We start from the raw sequence: 15,226 nt of genomic DNA, 5'->3' as shown, positions 1-15,226 counted from the left end.
AGATTTCACCCTTCCATTCCCCATTATAAATCCCAAATATTGTGTCTCTGTTTTGGCAAACTCACATTTTCTCAAGTTAGCGGTCAGCCGGGCTACCTTTAGAGACAGCAGGACGGCCGTGATCCTAGTCAAATGCTCTCACCAGGTGGAGCTGTGAATAACCACATCGTCAATATACGCTGCCACATATTCATGATGTGTGTGTAAAACCTGGTCCATCAGTCTCTGGAAGGCAGCGGGCACACCATGTAGCCCAAACGGCATGGTTTGAAATGGAACAGCCCTTCTGGTGTTGAAAATGCAGTTTTCTCTCTAATGGGATCTGCCAGTATCCCTTCGTCAGGTCCAGAGTGGAGATAAACCTAGCAGCTTCCAGTCTATCGAGAAGTTCGTCGACCCGAGGCATGGGGTACGCATCGAACTTGGCAATAACGTTTACCTACCTTAACGTTTTCATGTTTTTGAAAGCTATTGGAAAGCCCACCAAGCTGATAAAAAGGATAACAAGCTGACGGCCCTGCTCAAAGGTGGGGTGGACTGTCCAGGGATTTTTGTGCAAGAGTGTATAAGTGCAGGCTTGGAGACCTTGCTTGTGGTGGCATAGCTGTGGTGGCCTATGCACACACAGCTTCAAAATACGTCATCGCTGAATCTTGTGCAGGACATTTTTTTTTTTTTTTTCGCTGGTGGGAAATAACTTGTGTGTTTAGTGTGCAGACTACAGGGAGATAAAGGCAGCGCGACGTTATAGAACTCACGCATTCAAACAACCAGGAGCGCAAAGAAACACGAACCAGTAAGGTATCTTATTACATAAAATCATTTTACTCTGTATTTGTTGACATTCATGTGTCTGAATCTGATAATCGGAGTCAATATGGAGGCACATTTACAGTATTGTTTTTCATTATTATTATTATTATTTATTTCTTAGCAGAGGCCATTATCCAGGGTGACTTACAGTCATAAACAAATACATTTCAAGAATCACAGTACAAGTATTAATGCAATTAAGAGCAAGATAAAATACAAATGACTTCAGTTCTAGTAAGTACAAGTATATTACAAAATACGAATCAATATCAGAGCAGATAACAGTGTCAGTGAAAGTTACATCAGGACACGATTAAATGCAAAATACTACAGATTGAATAACACTTGTGGCAGATTACAGTACAGTACTCTGTAAAGTACAGGATTAAATGCAGTAAAATAGGGCACAGATAAGTGCAAGTAAAGCGCATTAAGGAAGAGTAATAGTGTCCAGAGGGAAAAGAGGAGTTCTACAGGTGCTGTCTGAAGAGGTGAGTCTTGAGGAGGCGCCGGAAGGTGGTCAGGGACTGGGCAGTCCTGACATCTGTAGGAAGGTAATTCCACCACTCCGGGGCGAGGGTGGAGAAGGAGCGGGCTCTGGAGGCAGGGGAGCGTAGAGGAGGTACAGCCAGTCTTCTAGTGCAGGCGGAGCGGATAGGTCGAGTGGGGGTGTAGGGTGAGATGAGGGTCTGGAGGTAGCTGGGTGCAGTCTGGTCAAGGCATCTGTAGGCGAGTACAAGAGTCTTGAACTGGATGCGAGCGGTGATCGGGAGCCAGTGGAGTGAGCGGAGCAGTGGAGTTGCGTGGGGGAAGCGCAACTCCACTTTCATCAGATTTTGTTGTTGTAGCTGATTTATGTGCACATATACAGTAAAGGCTACTCTATACAACTGAGTGTGCCGGGTATTACAGTATAAATTGAACTGTTAATTATAGTGGCGGTACCACAGGGCTGAGTAGGCACTTTATTGTTAAACACCAGTTTTTGCACTTTAATAATTTCGTTAAATGGACTGGCACGGCATTTTGCACGGATGGTCTTGTAGGGTAAATGTCTCTCGACGTGGCCGAATTCGTGCCAGTCAGATGTGCAGTTTTTGAGATCATTTTTTTTTATTTTTGTGCATTGCATTTAAATCATCTCATTTTAAATGCATTTGTGTGAAGCAGTGTATTAAATACAATTTTTGCAAGCTGCACCAGACATTACTCTTCAAGAGGAATATATCAGGAGATATCTTGTCAAATAAAGCAGCACCAGTTTGGCCCAAACATCTGGTAAGCATGGGCGTCCGCAGAATTAATTCTGGGGGGGGGTAAGGTGTTTAAAACTAGTAAGGGTAGCGTGGTTTTGTATTATTGCATAATAATTAGTCTCAAGTCCCAGTGTATACTGTCTCAAGTCCTAGTGTATACTGCATCGAGTCCCAGTGTATACTGTCTCGAGTCCCAGTGTATACTGTCTTGAGTCCCAGTGTATACTGTCTTGAGTCCCAGTGTATACTGTCTCGCGTCCCAGTGTATACTGTCTCGAGTCCCAGTGTATACTGCATCGAGTCCCAGTGTATACTGCATCGAGTCCCAGTGTATACTGTCTCGAGTCCCAGTGTATACTGTCTCGAGTCCCAGTGTATACTGTCTCGAGTCCCAGTGTATACTGTCTCGAGTCCCAGTGTATGCTGTCTCGAGTCCCAGTGTATACTGCATCGAGTCCCAGTGTATGCTGTCTCGAGTCCCAGTGTATACTGTCTCGAGTCCCAGTGTATACTGTCTCGAGTCCCAGTGTATACTGTCTCGAGTCCCAGTGTATACTGCATCGAGTCCCAGTGTATACTGTCTCGAGTCCCAGTGTATGCTGCATCGAGTCCCAGTGTATACTGTCTCGAGTCCCAGTGTATACTGTCTCGAGTCCCAGTGTATACTGCATCGAGTCCCAGTGTATACTGCATTGAGTCCCAGTGTATACTGTCTCGAGTCCCAGTGTATACTGTCTCGAGTCCCAGTGTATACTGTCTCGAGTCCCAGTGTATAGTGTCTCGAGTCCCAGTGTATACTGTCTCAAGTTCAGCGTTTTCCAGAATTCCGGAGGCAGGAAGTGCAATAAGGTGGTGCCACAGTTTGAGAATAAAGAAACATCCAGAAAAGATATATATGGAAAGATCGTACCAGTCCACGCCGCTTTAGTCCCACACAGGTAATCATCAAAAAATAAATAAATAAATAAATAAATAAATAAATACGTAAGAAAAGAACACCTGGTTCATGTAGGAAAGGAAAGCCAAAAAAAAACACAAATCCTCAAAAAATCTGGTTTGCAAGCATTGGTTCCCAAATACAAAAGTTCAGTTTCAGAAAAAATAAAACAATAAAAAAATAATTGCAGATGGTAAACAGGCATTTTCTGGCACACCAAATCACCTTCACAAATAATAATTAAAAAAATAATATTAATTATAATTCTGGACCCTGGGCCTAACAAAAATCACTGCATTGAACAGAGGTTTGACTTCTCCCCTGAAACTACCTTCTCCTTTGATGGAGAGCGCACCTGATTTAAAAGGGTTTCTCAGGCACAAACCCAGGGGCACTGGCCACCTGGTGGACAAAAGTAACATTGCCTGCTTTTAACTTAGGTACAGATTTAACAATGAGTCTTTCCATATATACACTTTGGCAAGCAACCGGCTATTTATTCATTAATTTGTGTAATTATGTTACAGCTGGCCATTTACAAGATTGTAATACTGCGCCTCTAGTAAGGTGTGTCAATGCTGTGGCTCTGAGACACAAACCTCTGTGTGATGACTAACATAGTATCATTGTTTATTTCTTAGCAGACGCCCTTATCCAGGGCGACTTACAATTGTTACAAGATATCACATTATTTTTTACATACAATTACCCATTTATACAGTTGGGTTTTTACTGGAGCAATCTAGGTAAAGTACCTTGCTCAAGGGTGCAGCAGCAATGTCCCCCACCTGGGATTGAACCCACTACCCTCTGGTCAAGAGTCCAGAGCCCTAACCACTACTCCACACTGCTGACCTGTGTGTGTGTGTTGTTTGTTTTAAATAGTTCATTTAGGTCGGAGCAGTGTGGGGCAGTGGAACAGGCACTTCATTACTGTAACATGTCAGCAGGTGGCATGTTTTGTCTTGTAGTTTATACTTCCTGCTCTACTTGGTTGTTGTTCTTTGCACAGTATATTTATAATTATTTCAAGTATGTTGATAAAGTACACTACTTTATGACTGCTTTTTTCAAGTTTTATTCCTACGCGTTCCTGTGTGGTTAAAATAATTCTGTAGATGTGGAGATGTTAGCCAGAGCTGTGTTCTTAAATTCCCCTTACTGTGCAGCACAGTCTGTGCTCTTCAATTAAATAAAGATAGACAAGTGGAAAAGCAACCTGAAAATGAGAAGGCTCTCTGCTGCCATCTGGATCTATGCCAGCTTAAGTTGTAATAATTATTATGCAATAATACAAAACCACGCTACCCTTACCAGTTTGCAGAGCTGTGAGGGGAAGCTCTGTGCTGACTGCCAGAACCTTACCCCCCCCCCCCCCGAATTAATTCTGCGGATGCTCATGCTTACCAGATGTTTGGGCCAAACCGGTGCTGCTTTATTTGACAAGATATCTCCTGATATATTCCTCTTGAAGAGTAATGCCTGGTGCAGCTTGCAGAAGCCAGTTCTTTGACTCTTAACATTATTGTACTCTTCGCATTGCTGAGTTCTTAGCATTAGTGCCTGCACGTCCCATGTATTATATCTGGGATGCGGAAACCAAAAGAGCAGTCGAGTGCCGCTCCCTGATGCTCACCATGTGATGTACCACCATGTAAACAACAACAAAGCAGTGCTGTGTGCCCGGCAGATACATTCTGTACATCTATTACATGTTCTTTAACCCTTGAAGTGCAGCAAAGCATGGACTGGAAGGCAGGGTTATACTGTATGTAACAAAAGAAAGCATATCATTCTTTGTAAGCCACACTCTGAAAATTACAATGTTATGCCTCCTAGCTGTAGTTAATTTTGCTGTCTGCAATATTGAAGAGATCAGAGGATTCTCTAGGATTCTAGTTCAACAAGGCGTGGTTCTGGCAGTCAGCACAGAGCTTCCCCTCACAGCTCTGCAAGTGCACCTCAATTATGACCCGAACACCCATCGAAATACAGTCTTGCAATATACACTTTTCTGTGATATTGCAGTATGTTGTGCTGGCACAAAAAAAAACATTAAACATGAACAACAATTAATATGAGCAACAGCACCATCTTGTGATTAGATGTGTAATTGCAGTACAGTGGGTGGATTGCTTTCTTATGCGTTGCTTTTTTTTTGCTTGATTTTACTATTGCAATTGTGTTATGAAAGAATTCAGTACTGGGAAAACACATTACAGTGTCTTTGTTCATTTTGGGGCACCATCAATTGCAGAGTACTGATACTAGATGGTTAATATACAAAAGTCTTGGCATTAAATGTTTCAAAGTTGCAGTTTGTATTGCTTCAAGAGCCAGGATCACGTTCACAGACAGTAAGATGTATTGGACATTGCTGTGCTGTTTCCTAACTTCTCGGATCACTTGAAATAACTTTCAGTATTTTATTTGGCATTATGAACTGCTTCAGGAAGCTAAGCTTGGTGATATGTTTAAGTGTTTTGCTGCATTCCCAGAATGAGCATCTTCGTTCTTTACAGTTAGGTAGCAGCAGGTGCCAGTAGACACCTCAGTATTATTCTCACCAGGGAGTTCTCCGAGCTACGTTTTACAGACAGTAGCTGCTCAGGTTGTGATGAGCAGATATATTTTGATTCCCGCAGTCTTTTGAAAACAAGTCAGTGTTATTTCAAGTTGAATTTTGATGGCTGGAATTTTTTTATTATTTTTTTATTTCCAGGATGTAAATTGAAAATGCTTTTGCTCAGGTAGCCCAACAAGAAGACGGGTCTCTCCAAAATGGGAAAATGAACAGCAAAACTGTCAATACATCACGCCCCTTCCCCCAGTTCACACAGTCCTCTATCAGCACTGTCAATACATCACGCCCCTTCCCCCAGTTCACACAGTCCTCTATCAGCACTGTCAATACATCACACCCCTTCCCCCAGTTCACACAGTCCTCTATCAGCACTGTCAATACATCACGCCCCTTCCCCCAGTTCACACAGTCCTCTATCAGCACTGTCAATACATCACACCCCTTCCCCCAGTTCACACAGTCCTCTATCAGCACTGTCAATACATCACACCCCTTCCCCCAGTTCACATAGTCCTCTACCAGCACTTTCAATACATCACACCCCTTCCCCCAGTTCACACAGTCCTCTAGTTGTTTAGGGCATACTCTTGGGTGACTGTGCTGCTGCACTGGGGCTCAGTGCTTAAAATGGGAGTCTTAGGCATCAATGTTAGAGGGTCTGGTAAAAGTTGTGAATAGCGAATAACACACAATACACTGGATTACTCCCCAAACTGTCTGTATTCATTAACGATATTTACAAAAGAAAAACCCCTATACCAGCAATGGTACAAGGGGAATCCAAAAACTCGGCGGGTTTGCAGTCCCAAACAAAAACAACACTGCGATAACCACGATCCTCCGAGCACAAAACTGTGCTCTGCGGTCCAAGTGGAAGTGGTGAGAGTGTCCGTGCTGTGCTGTGCTGTGCTGTGCTGTGCAGTGAGGCTGTGAGTCTTGCTGTGAGCTGGCTCCGTGGCTGCAGCTCCCAATCTCCTCTTTACTCCTTTGCAATATACAAAAACAAACAAAACACGCTCCGGTTGATCACAACGTCTCAGTGTGAGGGGCCGTACTCACGTTGCTGCGTCTCCTTTGTACCCAACTCCCCCTGCAATCAGCCCGGCACCCTGGTTTCTCCAATCGCTGCCTGCCCCGTCGCCGATCGCAAGGGATTCGTTTAGTCGAGTCGACCAGTCTGCGGGGAAGCATACTGCTCACCTTACACAGCGCCCTTTCTGGTCAGAAGGGAGATTTACAGCTTAGATTCTTTCTCTCTTTGTCACAGGTTTCCTCTGGTGGCAACGGCCTGGGTGCTGACTCCACAACCAGCGTGCAAACAGCTTGAACCCTCAGGTAACTGCTGGGCTGGCAGTGGTGTATCATCAGTTTTAGGTGTCCATCCTCTCAGCTGATCCACGTGGCAGCGATGGAGTTGATCAGGTGTTTGGGCTTTTGTACGACACGAATCCAGCTACTTCCACAACGGTTGCAGGTACCCATTTTGGGCCTGCTGCATAATTGCACATGTGCATTGTGTCTGGTAGAGTAAATATGTGAACAATGCCCTGACTCTGTTGAGTGGCTCGTTCTTTCTTCCGGTGCATGTCAGTCTGGAAATCAGGAAGTAGGTGATCCAGGGCTGTTCTTAATCTGTTCATTAGCAGCTCTGCAGGACTCTTCCCTGTTGCCGAGTTGGGTGTTGTGTGCTGAGCGAGCAAGAATCTGGCCAAGCAGGTAGGCCAATCTCCTGCTGTAATCTTCTTCAGTGACTCCTTTGTTGTCTACACCATGCGTTCAGCTTCTCCATTGGAGGAGGGGTGATATGGTGCCACAGTCACGTGCCTGATTGAGTTGCACTGGGTGAATACTTTGAATTCAGTTGATGTGAATGCCATATCGTTGTCTAACACAATTACATCTGGTAATCCATGTGTTGCAAAGAGTTGTTGCAAACTGGAGACAACGGCACTTGACAACATGGAACTCAGGATAGCGACTTCAGGCCATTTAGAATGTGAGTCAACCACAATGAGAAAAATCCCCCCTTGAAAAGGACAGATGAAATCAATGTGCAGTCGTGACTATGGCTTCGTGGTCCACTCCCAAAGATGCAATGGGGCCTTCGGTGGAGCATGGCGTGTCTCTTGACAGGATGCACAGCTCTTGACGACCTTCTCCACCTGTGCATTCATCCCTGGCCACTGCACGTAGCTTCTCGCTAGTGCCTTCATGTGCACAATTCCTGGGTGTGAGGTATGCAGCATCGTGAGGACCTCCCGGCTTCCCCACAGAACATGCAGTGGTGCTTCAGGCACAACTTCCAACAGCAGGACTTGGTGGTGGTGCTTCCGAAACAGGAGTTTGCAATGGCAGACGGCTCCGGGCATCAGCATTTGTTAACTGTTTTCCAGGTCTGTAACACAGTTCATAGTCATAGGCTCCTAGCATCAAACTCCATCTCAACATATGAGGCGACAGGATCTGAGGCATGGGCTTGGCATGGTGCAACAATCCCAGCAGTGGTTTGTGGTCTGTGTGGATGACAAAATGACGTCCCAGAAGATATTGGTGAAATTTCTTCACGGCGAAGATGACAGCAAGGGTCTCTTTTCAATCTGGGCATAGTTTCTTTCAGTTGAGGTGAGTGTTAGTGACGCAAAGCTGATGGGTGCTTCCTGTCCGGCTGGCTCCTCGTGACTCAGCACTGCTGCCACTCCGTAGGGTGAAGCGTCGCACACGTGCACCAAAGACTTCTTCTCATCATAGTGGGCCAGCAACAGCAAAAGGCAAAGCAACCCTGCCTATGAAATGACAAATTACATGAATCGTTCATCCTGATCCAACTTTTAACTTGCATTTCATTTTTACAGTCGCCTAATTTAACGTTGTGCTTTTGTTATTTTCCCCACTAGTTTAACAGAGATGTCCAGACTGTTTCTTTTTTAAGCATAAAAATGAATGCCCATTGCGGAGTGTACACTGATAGCAAGTCCTTCAGGTGCCAGTATTTCGCCAAACATACCACAAAGCATTTTGGGATATTGGAGGATACACAAAAAATGTAGTTTGGTATTACAGTGTCCACACTTCTGACAAACCGCACTACCTGATGCGATCTAATTAGAACCGCACTCGAGACTACCTCCTGAGGTGGTCTCGAGTCCGGTTCTCGAGTACGGTATTAAATGCTGTGTAGTGTGGGACTCAAACCGTATTTAGCACTTTTAAACCGGTTTAAAGGCATAGTGTGGACAAGGTAAGAGACAGTCCATTCAAATATATTGTTATTATAGAATTTGTTTGGTTCATTTCCGAGCAGGAGCAGTAGCACTCAGAACCACATTCATGGCTTGTTCCATTACTGCTCGGAAGAATATGTAAGGTAATAATTCTTAACATTATTACGCGTGGGGTTGGGTGCTGGAGATTAAAAACTGAAGAAATTTTATGAAGAGAAATATTTCCAGGGTGTTTTTGTGAGGCTGAAACTCTTGCTGGCGCCAGGAGTTGAAGCTTCTAGATTTCTTAATCTTAATGAACCCATCTCATTTATCCCTTATCCCTAAAGGAACACATGATTGTAATAATACTAATTTCATTTAAATGTATTTATTTTAGGCATTGTCTTCATCACTCATTTAGATCCATAATTATCCCAGAGGAAAAATCCCTATTAATGTTTTTTTAAGCCCACAGATTTTCAATTCATGGAATGCTTAATAATTTAGAATATATTTCAAAAGTTGTAGGCTTTTCCTTGATGCATTATACATCATAGAAGTGATAAGAAAAAAAGCCTGTATACCAATACATACATTTACATACTAAAAGAAGTTCAGTTATTTTAACTATAGTCAAATGGCAGTCTGTTATAGAAAAAAACTATGCTTATTGGAAGCTGGCAAATCACAATTGGTAATAAAGAGGAATGCAATGAACCAACATTACAGATTGTGTACCTATTCTCTGGTTATACTAAGTGCAATTCACATCACATGCCAACTCTATTAAGGAGCTATAGTGCAAATCAATAACCTACTCAGTAGGCTACCAATTTTCAGTACAATTCACTTCTCATACTATGTACCCCAACAAGAGAAATACTAATGGTATCTGTCATTTTTTCTCTGTATTCAATACGTATTTTTATAAAAAATATACAAATGTTTATACAGTATATCATGCAGGCACAGAAATAAATATTCCTTCTGTAGTATTTGTGCACTGGGGTAAGAGATATAAGTTCATAAAATTAAAAAAAGGATACTTTTCGAGTAAGTCAGTTTATACCACCTGCTTTAAAAACAAATCAAGTGTGGGCCAGGACAGGGCATCTGAGCACAAGGTTAGAAGACAGGGAAGGCTCTTCAGCATGAGCACAGGGTTAAGAAGACAGGGAAGACTCTTCAGCATGAGGACAGGGTTAAGAAGACAGGGAAGGCTCTTCAGCATGAGCACAGGGTTAAGAAGACAGGGAAGACTCTTCAGCATGAGCACAGGGTTAAGAAGACAGGGAAGACTCTTCAGCATGAGCACAGGGTTAAGAAGATAGGGAAGGCTCTTCAGCATGAGCACAGGGTTAAGCAGACAGGGAAGACTCTTCAGCATGAGCACAGGGTTAAGCAGACAGGGAAGACTCTTCAGCATGAGCACAGGGTTAAGAAGACAGGGCAGACTCTTCAGCATGAGCACAGGGTTAAGAAGACAGGGAAGACTCTTCAGCATGAGCACAGGGTTAGAAGACAGGGAAGGCTCCAGCATGAGCACAGGGTTAAGAAGACAGGGAAGACTCTTCAGCATGAGCACAGGGTTAAGAAGGCAGGGAAGACTCTTCAGCATGAGCACAGGGTTAAGAAGACGGAAGACTCTTCAGCATGAGCACAGTGTTAAGAAGACAGGGAAGACTCTTCAGCATGAGCACAGGGTTAGAAGACAGGGAAGGCTCTTCAGCATGAGCACAGGGTTAAGAAGACAGGGAAGACTCTTCAGCATGAGCACAGGGTTAAGAAGACAGGGAAGACTCTTCAGCATGAGCACAGGGTTAAGAAGACAGGGAAGACTCTTCAGCATGAGCACAGGGTTAAGAAGACAGGGAAGACTCTTCAGCATGAGCACAGGGTTAAGAAGACAGGGACGACTCTTCAGCATGAGCACAGGGTTAAGAAGACGGAAGACTCTTCAGCATGAGCACAGGGTTAAGAAGACAGGGAAGACTCTTCAGCATGAGCACAGGGTTAAGAAGACAGGGAAGACTCTTCAGCATGAGCACAGTGTTAAGAAGACAGGAAAGGCTCTTCAGCATGAGCACAGGGTTAAGAAGACGGAAGACTCTTCAGCATGAGCACCAGGTTAAGAAGACAGAGAAGGCTCTTCAGCATGAGCACAGGGTTAAGAAGATAGGGAAGACTCTTCAGCATGAGCACAGGGTTAAGAAGACAGGGAAGACTCTTCAGCATGAGCACAGGGTTAAGAAGACAGGGAAGGCTCTTCAGCATGAGCACAGGGTTAAGAAGACAGGGAAGGCTCTTCAGCATGAGCACAGGGTTAAGAAGACAGGGCAGACTCTTCAGCATGAGCACAGGGTTAAGAAGATAGGGAAGGCTCTTCAGCATGAGCACAGGGTTAAGAAGATAGGGAAGACTCTTCAGCATGAGCACAGGGTTAAGAAGACAGGGAAGACTCTTCAGCATGAGCACAGGGTTAAGAAGACAGGGAAGGCTCTTCAGCATGAGCACAGGGTTAAGAAGACAGGGAAGGCTCTTCAGCATGAGCACAGGGTTAAGAAGACAGGGCAGACTCTTCAGCATGAGCACAGGGTTAAGAAGATAGGGAAGGCTCCTCAGCATGAGCACAGGGTTAAGAGGGAAGACTCTTCAGCATGAGCACAGGGTTAAGAAGACAGGGAAGACTCTTCAGCATGAGCACAGGGTTGAGAAGATAGGGAAGGCTCTTCAGCATGAGCACAGGGTTAAGCAGACAGGGAAGACTCTTCAGCATGAGCACAGGGTTAAGAAGACAGGGAAGACTCTTCAGCATGAGCACAGGGTTAAGAAGACAGGGAAGGCTCTTCAGCATGAGCACAGGGTTAAGAAGACAGGGAAGGCTCTTCAGCATGAGCACAGGGTTAAGAAGACAGGGACGACTCTTCAGCATGAGCACAGGGTTAAGCAGACAGGGAAGGCTCTTCAGCATGAGCACAGGGTTAAGAAGACAGCGCAGACTCTTCAGCATGAGCACAGGGTTAAGAAGACAGGGAAGACTCTTCAGCGTGAGCACAGGGTTAAGAAGACAGGGAAGACTCTTCAGCATGAGCACAGGGTTAAGAAGACAGGGCAGACTCTTCAGCATGAGCACAGGGTTAAGAAGACAGGGAAGGCTCTTCAACATGAGCACAGGGTTAAGAAGACAGGGAAGGCTCTTCAACATGAGCACAGGGTTAAGAAGACAGGGACGACTCTTCAGCATGAGCACAGGGTTAAGAAGACGGAAGACTCTTCAGCATGAGCACAGGGTTAAGAAGACAGGGACGACTCTTCAGCATGAGCACAGGGTTAAGAAGACGGAAGACTCTTCAGCATGAGCACAGGGACTAGGTGATCTTAAAATAAACAAATCCCCAGGGCCGGATGAGATCCTCCCAATAGTACTCAAAGAAATGAAAGAAGTTATTTACAGACCACTAACCAAGATCATGCAACAGTCTCTTGACACAGGGGTTCAGGGGTTGTACCAACAGACTGGAGAATTGCAAATATAATACCGATCCACAAAAAGGGAGACAAAACTGAACCAGGTAACTACAGACCAATAAACCTGACTTCTATTATATGTAAACTTATGGAAACTATAATAAGATCCAAAATGGAAAATTACCTATATGGTAACAATATCCTGAGAGACAGTCAGCATGGTTTTCGGAAAAATAGGTCGTGTCTAACTAACCTGATGGATTTTTTTGAGGATGCAACACCGACAATGGATAATTGCAAATCATATGACATGGTTCATTTAGATTTCCAGAAAGCTTTTAACAAAGTCCCGCATAAAAGATTAATTCTCAAACTGAACGCAGTAGGGATTCAAGGAAATGCATGCACATGGAGTGGTTAACATGTAGAAAACAAAAAGTACTGATTATAGAGGAGAAACCTCAAAATGGAGCGAGGTAACCAGTGGAGTACCACAGGGATCAGTATTAGGTCCTCTGCTATTCCTAATCTACATTAATGAAAAAGACCTAGGAGTTTATGTTGACTCAGAAATGTCTTCATCTAGACAATGTGGGGAAGCTATAAAAAAGGCCAACAAGATGCTCGGATATATAGTGAAAAGTGTTGAATTTAAATCAAGGGAAGTAATGTTAAAACTTGTAAAATGTTACAATGCATTAGTAAGACCTCATCTAGAATATTGTGTTCAGTTCTGGTCACCACATTACAAAAAGGATATTGCTGCTCTAGAAAGAGTGCAAAGAAGAGCGACCAGAATTATCCCAGGTTTAAAAGGCATGTCATATGCAGACAGGCTAAAAGAATTGAATCTATTCAGTCTTGAACAAAGACGACTACACAGTGATCTGATTCAAGCATTCAAAATTCGAAAAGATATTAACAATGTCGACCCAGGGGACTTTTCCGACCTGAAAAAAGAAACAAGGACCATGGGTCACACATGGAGATTAGATAAAGGGGCATTCAGAACAGAAAATAGGAGGCACTTATTTACACAGAGAATTGTGAGGGTCTGTAACCAACTCCCCAGTAATGTTGTTGTAGCTGACACCCTGGGATCCTTCAAGAAGCTGCTTGATGAGATTTTGGGATCAATAAGCTACTAACAACCAAACAAGCTTCTCTGTGTAAAAAAGTGCCTTGTTGGACTTTTTTATAGCTTCCCCACATTGTCTGGATAAAGACATTTCTGAGTCAACATAAACTCCTAGGTCTTTTTCATAGTTCCCTTCTTCAATTTCAGTATCTCCCATATGATATTTATAATGCACATTTTTATTGCCTGCATGCAATACTTTACACTTTTCTCTATTAAATTTCATTTTGAATGTTTGAATCAGATCGCCTCGTAGTCTTCTTTGTTCAAGACTGAATAGATTCAATTCTTTTAGCCTGTCTGCATATGACATGCCTTTTAAACCCGGGATAATTCTGGTTGCTCTTCTTTGCACTCTTTCTAGAGTAGCAATATCCTTTTTGTAACGAGGTGACCAGAACTGAACACAATATTCTAGGTGAGGTCTTACTAATGCATTGTAGAGTTTTAACATTACTTCCATTGATTTAAATTCAACACTTACAATATATCCGACCATCTTGTTGACCTTTTTTATAGCTTCCCCACATTGTCTGGATAAAGACATTTCTGAGTCAACATAAACTCCTAGGTCTTTTTCATAGTTCCCTTCTTCAATTTCAGTATCTCCCATATGATATTTATAATGCACATTTTTATTTCCTGCATGCAATACTTTACACTTTTCTCTATTAAATGTCATTTGTCATGTGTCTGCCCAGTTCTGAATGCTGTCTAGATCATTTTGAATGACCTTTTTTTGCTGCAACGGTATTTGCCACTCCTCCTATTTCTGTGTCGTATATTTCATTGTATTGACCTTGCCAGTATGCAAACATGTGTAGTCATCCAGGTCACATTTACTTCAGATGAACAGAAAAGGTAAAGTCCCTGCCTCTTTCTGACAATAGAAGGGTAGAGAAGATGTACAATGCTGACCAAAAGCATTGCATCACCCTATAGAATGAATACATTTTGCTTCATAAAGTCAAATAAAACCTGCATATACTTAATGTGAAACTGAAAAAAGTCTAACATGAAATACTGTACTACTATTATGACTGTGGTTACATGATGTTAAATAAAATATCTAAATTATGTTCATATAGTTTAAAGAAAAATGATGTCTCAATCCTACAGTTCTAGGTTATGCAAAACCTTTGGCTATTGGGGTTATTAAACAGCACAACACCATTACTTGTTCATATATTTATTACGTACAAAAAATTGTGAACAGGGTCAGGTTACATTTAAAATCACGTGTCCTTGATTTCAAGTTCCTTATTATAGTTCCCAGTGAGCAGTATTGTTATCCTTAAAATCCTCCCTGGTCTCCAACGTTTTATAATTGACCATAAGCATAGAGTTCTGGGCTTTCCTCTTATTTTGCACTCTGTATTGAAAAATATTGAATCAAGTTTGAAAAGTCAATTATAACACTCTTTTTAAAAACTGGCCCTTTGATCACATGATTACAATTCTACTGGGCTGGGCTGATAAACTGTGTATCAATGAACTTTAAGCAACAAGAGGTTTATTTTCAACCACAGCCCACCAGAGAAGAAAATAGTATTTATAACCCATTACACATGCATGCTGCCTTTATAAATATAAACAGCAAATATATACACACAGACATGAAGTACTGTATAGGTAGGTAGCTACAGTTGCAGACGGAAGTATTGGCACCCGACATTTAATATAAGATCATTCAAGAAAACTGAAGCATTTACTGAACATTAGCCACTAATTAATATGACAAAGGCCAAAATACAGCAATTCTGCTAGTTTAACAAACAAGCTTTATAAAACAAAGGCACTTAATCAATTTCTTGAATGATCTATTAA

The 15,226-nt window shown here is 42.8% G+C and overlaps 1 protein-coding gene across 1 annotated transcript in view; it reads right to left on the bottom strand.

The window, feature by feature from the left end:
* Nucleotides 1-14,608: 14,608 nt before the first annotated feature.
* The window catches only part of LOC117399290 (G-protein coupled receptor 20-like), a 1,798-nt gene continuing 1,180 nt past the window's right edge, over nucleotides 14,609-15,226 (bottom strand). The window contains exon 1 of the mRNA XM_034920728.2: nucleotides 14,609-15,226. This exon is cut by the window's right edge and continues 1,180 nt beyond it. The gene's annotated coding sequence lies outside the window, so the exon portion shown is untranslated.

Source organism: Acipenser ruthenus, chromosome 4 (genome assembly GCF_902713425.1).
Source record: "Acipenser ruthenus chromosome 4, fAciRut3.2 maternal haplotype, whole genome shotgun sequence".
Taxonomy (NCBI): Eukaryota; Metazoa; Chordata; class Actinopteri; order Acipenseriformes; family Acipenseridae; genus Acipenser; species Acipenser ruthenus.
The sequence above is the reverse complement of the archived record's forward strand: the minus strand, read 5'-3'. Positions and strand labels throughout refer to the sequence as shown.